Source organism: Rhamphochromis longiceps, linkage group LG2, assembly GCF_057381845.1.
Source record: "Rhamphochromis longiceps isolate RC_006_pf linkage group LG2, R_longiceps_female_GT1.1, whole genome shotgun sequence".
NCBI classification, from domain to species: Eukaryota; Metazoa; Chordata; class Actinopteri; order Cichliformes; family Cichlidae; genus Rhamphochromis; species Rhamphochromis longiceps.
The window spans coordinates 5,037,081-5,047,037 of record NC_140558.1 but is presented as its reverse complement, the minus strand read 5'-3'; positions in this window follow the sequence as shown (position 1 = coordinate 5,047,037).

Here is a 9,957-nt window from a genome sequence, read left to right as displayed (position 1 = left end):
TTGCTGCATTCTGTAATTATGTTTTTGCCCTTTCTGGGAAACACAGTCATGAAAAAAGAAATGAGAGGAGGAAAATTGAATTCTTTGCCTATGTAACTGTTTAATGATGAATGGACTCGTAAATTGAGGCAAAGAGACAAAGTTTTACACTGCTCCCCACCAGAAGTAACAGCAATATTTCCTCTGGTGGAACAGAATAATTGTTTATACAGTTGAAATAGCACCATTGTCCACAAGTATGAATTTTATATGAAGCATTTTATTATTTGAAGTAGAAAATTTAATGATTTATTAAACAACATAAATATCTAAAAGGCATGGCTAAATTATAGAGTAGAAGAGATGAGATCACGTTTAGAGATATGGGCAGGCATCTTTAGCTCATTGTGAATCCAAGTGTGATTTAAACTCAATCATGGTTCAGCCTTTAAGATAAGTTTATAATTTGCACTCATGACTAAATGTCATGTTAAGTTTTTAAATCTACTTTTTAAAGTGCACTACTTGTATATATTACAGTTTTTCTTCTTATGGTGCAGCTTCTCCAGATGAGAGGCATATCATTTTTTAAATACCTCCAAAATGATTTAATTAGAACATGGATTCAGACAGATACTCTCTGTGGAAACAAGGCAATTAACAAAAGGCTTTTAACAGTATTTTTTCATTTTATCATAAATGAAAAACATAAAATAGAAAATTTAACCAGGATTAGCAAAGGTGGCGTATTAATTGATTTAATTAATTAAACAACTAAGTAACTAACTAATATATTACTGTTAGCACATTAGTAATAGATCAGGTGAGTTGTCACTGCTACAGTACACCAATTGTCCACAAGTAATTGTTTAATTTGGCAGATCTGAACCTTTGGTGGGGACCTTGTGCTGTTGGGCTTGTTCTGGCACATTCAGCAGAAGCTTGATTGAGTTAAGATCTGAGTGATTTGAGTTAACATATTATCTTGGTTGGACTTTATGTATTTACTATTTAATTGTCCAATCTCATGGAACTGTTAATGATACCTAATTTGGTGCAAACAAAAAACAAAAAAAAAGACATTAGTAAGCAACAGTTTTCATGACACATTCCTTATTAAATACAGAAATAAAAGATGAATGGCCAGACTTTGTTCAAAGTACCAAGAAGTTAGCTCGGATAATTGGATAACTATTCTTTCAACTTGTAGCTCCCAGAAGATTTTCTTTTTTTGCATGGCTGACATTTTAGTTCTTTAGTTCAACATCCTATCTGTCTAAACAACTGAGAGTGAACAGAAATAAATGTTGGAGAATGTGGTGATTCAAGACCAAAATATTCTCAACTAGCTGCTGATTGTTGTTGCTACACTACTTCATTGTCTAGTTAACTTATCTTCTTATTGACCCTTCATGTAGAAAATGGTATGCTCTGTGCTAACCTAAGCTGCTAGGTTCACAGGGTGGCCCAAAATTGTAGTTGCACTGGCTGCTGTACTCTAGCTGTACCATCATTATATGCAAACATTGACCAATAGAAATTGAGACTGACAGGGAGCAGGTGCACATGGTACACATAAAGACCACCAAAGTTCAGTCTAACAGTATCGGCTAATGTTCTCCAGATGGCAAACTTGTACTGCACTCTGCTTTGTTCAGTGCAGTGGCAGACTTGATTTTTGGTGGTAAATGGACTAGTTCTTATATAGCGCTTTTCCACTCTTCTGAGCACTCAAAGCGCTTTACACAACTTGTGCATTCACCCAGTCACACCCATTCGCACAAGCACAACTGACATTCACACACATTCATAGTCCGATGAATGCATCGGAGAGCAATTTCGGGTTAGTATCTTGCCCAAGGATATTTGGCATGCAGACTAGGGGAAGCCGGGAATCGAACCACCAACCTTCTGATCAGTAGATGACCTGCTCTACCACCTGAGCTACAGCCACCCGTTGGTGGTACCTTTGTAACATTGAAAGGAACTAAAAGAACTAAAAATGTCTCAGTCTCTTTTCATAAACACTGATATCACTGAGCCAAAAGGCTCCAGACCTGAACCCAAAACAGCAACTTTGGTATGTGGGAAATTTGGGTTGTGAATGTAAAACTGACAAATCCAGATGTGGTGTGAATAAGGCACAGCAGGACCACAGATCTGTGTTTTGAGGCAGATCTTTATTCATTCTACAGGGTGGGCCATTTATATGGATACAGCGTAATAACATGGGAATGGTTGGTGATATTAAAGTCCTGTTTGTGGCAGTGAGGGGGCAAACTCAAAAAAAAAAAGTTGTATCCAAGATGGATACAACTTTTTTTCATCCAAGATGGCCGACTTCTAAATGGCCACCATGGTCACCACCCATCTTGAGGAGTTTGCCCCCTCACATATACTAATGTGCCACAAACAGGACTTTAATGTCACCAACCATCCATCCATCCATTCGCTTCCGCTTATCCGTTTCAGGGTCACAGGGGGCGCTGGAGCCCATCCCAGCTGTCATAGGGCGAGAGGCAGGGTACACCCTGGACAGGTCGCCAGTCTGTCGCAGGGCCAACACACAGGGACATTCGCACTCACATTCATACCTAGTGACAATTTGGATTATCCAATCAACCTATCCCCACAAGCTGCATGTCTGTGGACGGTGGGAGGAAGCCGGAGTACCCGGAGGGAACCCACGCAAACACAGGGAGAACATGCAAACTCCACGCAGAAAGACCCCGGCCTGGTGTTGGAATTGAACTCAGGACCTTCTTGCTGTGCGGCAACAGTGCTAACCACCATGCCACCGTGCAGCTCGTCACCAACCATTCCCATGTTATTATGGTGTATCCATATAAATGGCCCACCATGTACATGCATCACACCACAACAACGCTCTTTAACACCGCGGGCGTGATCTAAAGATGTTGTGCAGTGCGTCCGCATGGCACCACAGACCACGCCCCACCACACATCCCCTTCGCTCGACTGAGACCGGGGAGCCATCCGGCCGAACCTACCTACTCCCCCCCCCCACCGGGCTACAACCCAACAACAGGGCAGTGTCTCTGTGAGCACCCGCTCACTGCCGGCTGGACCGGCGTCCGTTGTTCCGGGACAGCACGCGTCTCGCTCTCAGCCCCAGGTGGCGCAGGTCCCCCTGAGACAACGACCTCTGTCTCCCCGTGCGGAGAATGTGCCCAGCATCTTTTGCAGCCAACAAGACTGTATTCTGTATCAGGGCAGTATTTTGAGTAAAGAGAAACCTAAATGGTATAAAATGCAGCACTTTTCAGTTTTCCTGAGAACATATTGGCTGAATGTATATGTCAAATATAATCAGAAAAAGAAGTCCTTCCAACTCTTCTGTTCTCTGTTATATACTGGAGACTGTCCATTCAAGTTCTGCAAGTTTTGCCTCATTGGGTTTGTCACACTCATGTTGGCCACCCTTGCAGAATTTACCAGCAATTTACGACAAAGCTCAAAGTTAAACTGATCTCTAAGACATCACAACATCAGTTTGGTTTCTTTAAAAGAAATTCTGTTCTGCCTATTCTATACATAAATCATCAATAGCCCCTCTTAGCAGTCTGTTCCCTTCCCACACACTACATGGTCTCAGTGATCCAGTGGAATCTGCTTACCCTTCCCACTTCACTTATCCCTTACTTTCAATAGATGCCTTCGGATGTTTTACATCCCTACTTACCGCTTTGTAACTTTGCTACAAAAGTGGATTCTGGTATTGTAGTATTATTAGTAAACCATTACGCCTCCCTGAGTATCATTCGTAGTGGAACCTATTGCAATGTATTGTGTCAGGAAACCTACTTACAATAACCTCTCCTTTCTCTATTTTTTTCCTATTAGTCACTTTTTCACATATAAAACATTTTTGAATCTAGGAATGTGAAGAGAATTTACATTTTAACTGTTGATACAATGATTAAAACTAAATTACATTCTAACAGACACTTTTGTTTAATGCATTTTGAAGTGATGGGAACAAAAGATGGAATTTTTTTGTCAGTTTTTGAAAGAAAATAAGATGTTAGTAACTGTTGGCATGATGTGTGGGAGGATTTCTAGCCCACAGTAAAAGATTGGCAGGAACTGTGTGTTCTGTGGATTGTTTTTAGTTCATTCGCCCATCACCCATAGAGCAGAGAATAACCTTGACTGAGATGAGCAACCAAAAAGTCTTCTGAGTGACAGTACATTGGTTTATAGGGTATGACCAAAGCTTGGAGATCTGAAGTTTTGAACCAGATGCAAAATGCAGCAGGAAGCTAGTGGAGTGAAAACTTGTAGAAATGAATGGAGAATGTTAAGGTTGAAAACCCCAGCATTCTTGACTAGAAGAGACAAAGCTGTCAGAAGCAAACATGTATGGATGACAGCTGGATTAGCAACGAAGCTACTTCATTAAAGTGGAAGAGGTGAATTCCATGAATATAGGGTGAAAAGATTGAAGGCTCACATCCAGGTTCTTTAATGTCTAAAATCAAAGAAGCACAGACATTTGTCATTGTAAGAAAATCTGTAAGCACTGCGTAAGCTCCAGATTCAAATATTCACACAAACATTGTCATTCATAAGGTGCAAATATTGCTTAGAAGGTTACTTGAAAGGACTGGAAATATGATTGTTTCTGCAAATATGATTGTGTCTCAAAATCAGAAAGAGAAAGAAAGAAATTAATGTTTTATGTTGTTGATCCCAGCTTGTATCTGGCAGCCTTGGTCACCATCCTAATTCACCAGTCGATCTGTTTTTCTTTTGTGGCTCAACTTACTCCTGCCATATACAGTATGTGTACTATTAGCACCTAATTCATGTCTCTATTGTATCACTTGCATTATCATTTTTCATTCAGAAATGTTTCTAAAACCACTTCTGAAAAAAAGTGGGACATTGTATCAACTGAAGATAAATACAGAATTCAATGATTTTCAGATCTCATAACCCCATATTTGAATTATATAAGACATAGAAAACAAAAGAATTGTGAGACATTTCATTTATTTATTTATTAATTAAATGAAAAAAACAACACATCTCAAAACAGTTGGGATTGGACAACAACAGGCTGGAAAAGTACAAGGTGTGATGGTAAGAAATAGCTGGAAGAAAATTTTGCAGCTTATTAAATTAATTAGCAACAAGTAAGATGACTGGGTACAAGTGCCTGTGTGTGTGTGTGTGTGTGTGTGTGTGTGTGTGTGTGTGTGTGTGTGTGTTCTGCCTTTTATAACTTAAATCGGATATTATAGTTGTAAGCTGCCCTAGAGCTCCCTCTAGTGGCTGCTTTGGGTTCGGTTACTTTGGGAAAGGAAAAAAATGAGAACGTGAAGAAGAAATAAAAGATGGCGGAAAGTGATACCGTAATGTTATCGTTCTAAGCTGATACGGACCTTAAAATGTTGTTGCCTTGGACAAGATATGTCTGTAAGTATGAGTGTCGATAAAATAATTATTCTTTTGTTTTGTGTAAAAATGGTACGATAATTTGTACATTTGAAAGTTTTATCTTGTTAGCTTGCAGTAAGAGGGTAACAAGCTAGTTTACAATGTTAGTTAGCTAATACAGTATTTTGTACTTTCAGTTTTACGATGGTCAAAGAGAAGGCAATGGTCAGAGGCCATTCTTCAATAAATCAGCGCAAAAAGGAAAATAAGTCTGGTTATTGGAGCATCGTTATCTCACTGTCTAGCTGGTGAAACTAAGAGACTCAGGGCGAGGACAGCATAGTGTGTGTGTGTACATGTTCAGACATCTTTATGAGGACAGAAAATCTGCATGCCATTATACTTGTGGGGACCAAGGGACCCTTATGGGGACATAATGCCCGTCCCCATTACTTTGAAGGCATTTTTGGGCCTCAAAATGTGGTTTTAGTGTCAGAGTTACATCTAGGTTGTAGTTAGGTTTAGGCTACGGGTTAGGTTTAGGCATTTATTTTTGAATGCCTAAACCTAAGCAGCTAGGGAAAGCATTATGTCAATTAGATGTCCTCACTAAGATATGAAAACACATATTTGTGTGTGTGAGAGAGAAAGAGACACACAGAGAGAGAGACCAGAGTTCACTGTGCCATCCACTAATGCAGTTCTATCATTCAAAGAGCCATATGCCATATGTGATCATGATCCAGAAATGCAGCCATCTTCTCTGGGAGAAAGCTCAATTAAAATGCACTGAGACAAAGTGGAGAACTGTTCTGTGGTCAGTGTTTTGGGAAAACATGAACCCAAAATCCTCTGGACTACAGAGGATTTTGGGAGTCACCGCACCTAGTGCTCCGATTACCACGGGGACCACCGTTACCTTCACCCTCCACATCCTCTCGAGCTCTTCTCTGAGCCCTTGGTATTTCTCCAGCTTCTCGTGTTCCTTCTTCCTGATGATCTCTGTCCAGAAGAGCGCAGTCCTGGGAACAGCTAAGATAGTTCGCAGGACCCTCAAGCTCCCAGGCCTCTGGTAGAGGACCCGAGCTTGAAGGATAAACCGCCCGCAGGGGCGTGCTAAAAATCGCTAGCCCGACGCCCCGGGGCTAGCAATTTTTCCAGTCGGGCTACCAAAATCTATCTCTGCCCTGCCCGTCGGCCTATCGTAGGAAGGAAAAATATATGTCAATGCTTTTGCATTCTTTCGGAAATGTAGCTGGGTAATTATGTCATTGGCATCTGTGAGCCACTGTCAATATGTGACATATTGAAATCGCGTTTGAATTTGCGCTTGTTTTTTGCTTTCACTTTGCAATCGCACGAACTGTGTATAGAGAGCGACAGTACTGACTGGTGAGTGATGATAATTTGCGCACCGATTCCTCTGACATCTTCTTATCAATCGTTAGCTTACTATGCAAACATGACAAGTGAAATCTCCTGCAGCTTAAACATGTGAGAGGTTGATCGCGCAGAGAATCGCTGAGCTTATGTGAGTGCGTGTGTAAAAGCAGCAGGATATATATTTCAGTTCTGCTGAGCCAAATAAGACAGGTCAGGGTGAAGAAGTGACAGCCAAAGAAAAGCTTACCACAAAACGGAGAAGTTATGACAAATCAGACTATAAGGCAAAAAGAAAGTGCAGCTTTATGGTTTCATGGACAAAATAATTTCTGTGGCTGCAATATGACGAGCTAAATAACCAGGGCTGCACATAAGTGGTCCGCAGGTGCGCATTCGCTGTCAAAATAAAAAACACGCACAAGATAAGAGTTGCAATGCGTGTTTGCGTACATAAGATTTTCAGGAAGAGGACAGACATTTGTTTAGAACTCTTAAAGATGTCGAAGAAGCTCCTTTAAGCAATTACTGTGATGTTCCTCCACCTCCAAAGAAATGTCAGAAGGAGTCCGAACCACAAAAGAAGCGCGTATTCTCGGAAAAGTAGTTGCAGGAGGTGAGCTGGCTTCAAACAAATGATGAACGCACAGAGATGTGGTGCGGAATGTGCCGTGAAAATTTAATAAATGACAAATTAAAAAGGCATGAACATTTTTTTTTGCATCGAAAAAATTTCGAACCGTGACACCAAAGTATCGAACCGAATCGAACCGTGAATTATGTGCATCGTTGCACCCCTAATATATATATATATATATATATATATATATATATATATATATATATATATATGTATTTAAAAAAAAAAAAAACACCCAGCACGCCCCTGCGGGCGGTTTATCCTTCAAGCTCGGGGATATTTTGTTTTGGTCCATCCTGTTGCCCTCACAACATCTAAGAGCTCCGCAATCCCTGGTCCAGTTCTGGCACGAGCTCCAACAGGACGCTGTCCATCATCTAAGCATAACCCCACATCAGGCATGCATGTAAGCACATGGGGACCATACAAACTACAGAGCACCGTTCTGAGTTGCTGAAAAATGGACCAGCCTGCAGTATCATTTTTTCACTTTGATTTCTGGGTGTCTTTGAATTCAGCCCTGCATAGATTGATCATTTTCATTTCCATCAAATGATGTGTGGCATCCTTTTGTTTGGAACACATTACCCAGTCCATACAGATATATATAGATAAACAGCATGAGTTTTTTTCCTATTGAGATTTGATGTGTTTTCCTGTGCTCCTGTAAGTCCTTTGAATAGTGTATAATATATTTCAGTACAAATATCTGTGACAGCTGAATTACAGTGGTTGCAGTACCATAAACATATATTATGATTTTGGTGTTCATAAGAACACTATATCTTCTAAAAATGCAGGGAGCTCAGTATAGATCTGGGGCCCGTTCTTCGTACCTCGCTAAGTAAGTTAGCTGGATTTGATTGTTGACGATTTCGCCTGATCTTGGATCGTTCGGTTCCCCGAAGCTATTCCGGGACTTGCTGTCATAGCAACAGAGCCGTAAGCGTAAACCTGCTCTGGAGCAGGTTTACTTTATATAAACAGGATTAGATCGCGGCCACGCAGGTATGTCCGCTTCATTTATACGAAAGCAACAGCGATATTCCACCACTGTTTCACCATAAATAAATAACATCAATGTAACTAAAGACAATGCAGCACTTGATCCATTTATTGATTTCACACAGATACATACAGGTCATTTCCTAAAAAAGGGAAATGAACTATTAACATTCTATCACATGTATGTGATTATTACAGATGTAATTCATATTTCAGAGTAGCAATTGCAAATTACTTTGTGTAATCAAGATGAGAGACCACGGCTATAAAAGCGAAGGTGGATTTGGGAAGTCTGTCGCAGCCATGTCCTGTCCGTATACGCGAGCCACCCATTGCGGAAGGTGCAAGATTGATAAGGAGAGTCCTCAGAATTCAGCGTATATTGCGGGACAGACAGGATCCTTTAGCTCAGCGCGACAGTGTGCTCATAGAGAGATATCGATTTTCCCGTGAGGATACTATTTACTTAACCAACTTGTTGACGAGGGGGTGCAGGACCACCACCTGTCTTTTTTTTTTGCTCTGCCCTTTTCTTGGTTGCTGTTATGAACAAACAGATTATTTCAGGGTCTCTTTCCAAGAGACTAAAAGCAATATAAGTGATAAACATTACCATTCTGTAGAATATTCTTATATTTCACTTTTACCTGTTCCCATGTTCTAGTGGGTCCTGTTGTGGCTCTAATGTGAAAGGGGATATAATATAACATATTATAATATAATATAATGTAATATAATATTGGATAATATAGTGTGATATGATAAATCTACCCTACCGCCTACTGGTGTTGGCCAGAGGGGCCGATGGCGCGATATGGCAGCCTGGCTTCTGTCAGTCTGCCCCAGGGCAGCTGTGGCTACAACCGTAGCTGCCTCCACCAGTGTGTGAATGTGAGTGACTGAATAGTGGCATTGTAAAGCGCTTTGGGTGCCTTGAAAAGCGCTATATAAATCCACTCCATTATTATTGTTATTATTAAATTACTTACGAGTTTAATTTGTCAGCAACTTCCTGCCAGCCCTCGCTCCTTGCTTTTGCAGCCTTTGCAGTGTTCCCTTGCGTTCTGATTAAACTCTGAAACTCCTGAAATCCCTCACTCAAGAGTTCTTGCTCTGCTGCCGAAAAATACCGAGCCGAGCGCGCTCCGTCGACATTTTCGCCGACCAATCAGAGGGTTGCCGATCAATGTTTCCACTATCGATGCGTAGCCCCTTTTACGACACCCAGTGATGTCACATTACTGCGTCCAGCTGTACTAATAGTCAACAGCAGGTGTGTTCGGGGAACCGGATTAGCGAGCTCACGGTTAGCGCGATGGTTTGGTCTTGGATGTGTCATTTGATCTTGGATGTAGTGAGCGACGTACGAAGAACAGGCCCCAGGAATAAGAATTGTTGACAAAAGAGTACACTGCGCAATGGAGTAGTTGAGCAGTTTGCAGGGTGACAGCAATCCCTGTTCGACATATATCCAAGCTGCTGACAAATAAATGAAATTGAATGTTCCAAATGTGGAAAATAAAACTGAATTTCTGCTGACATTTTGAATT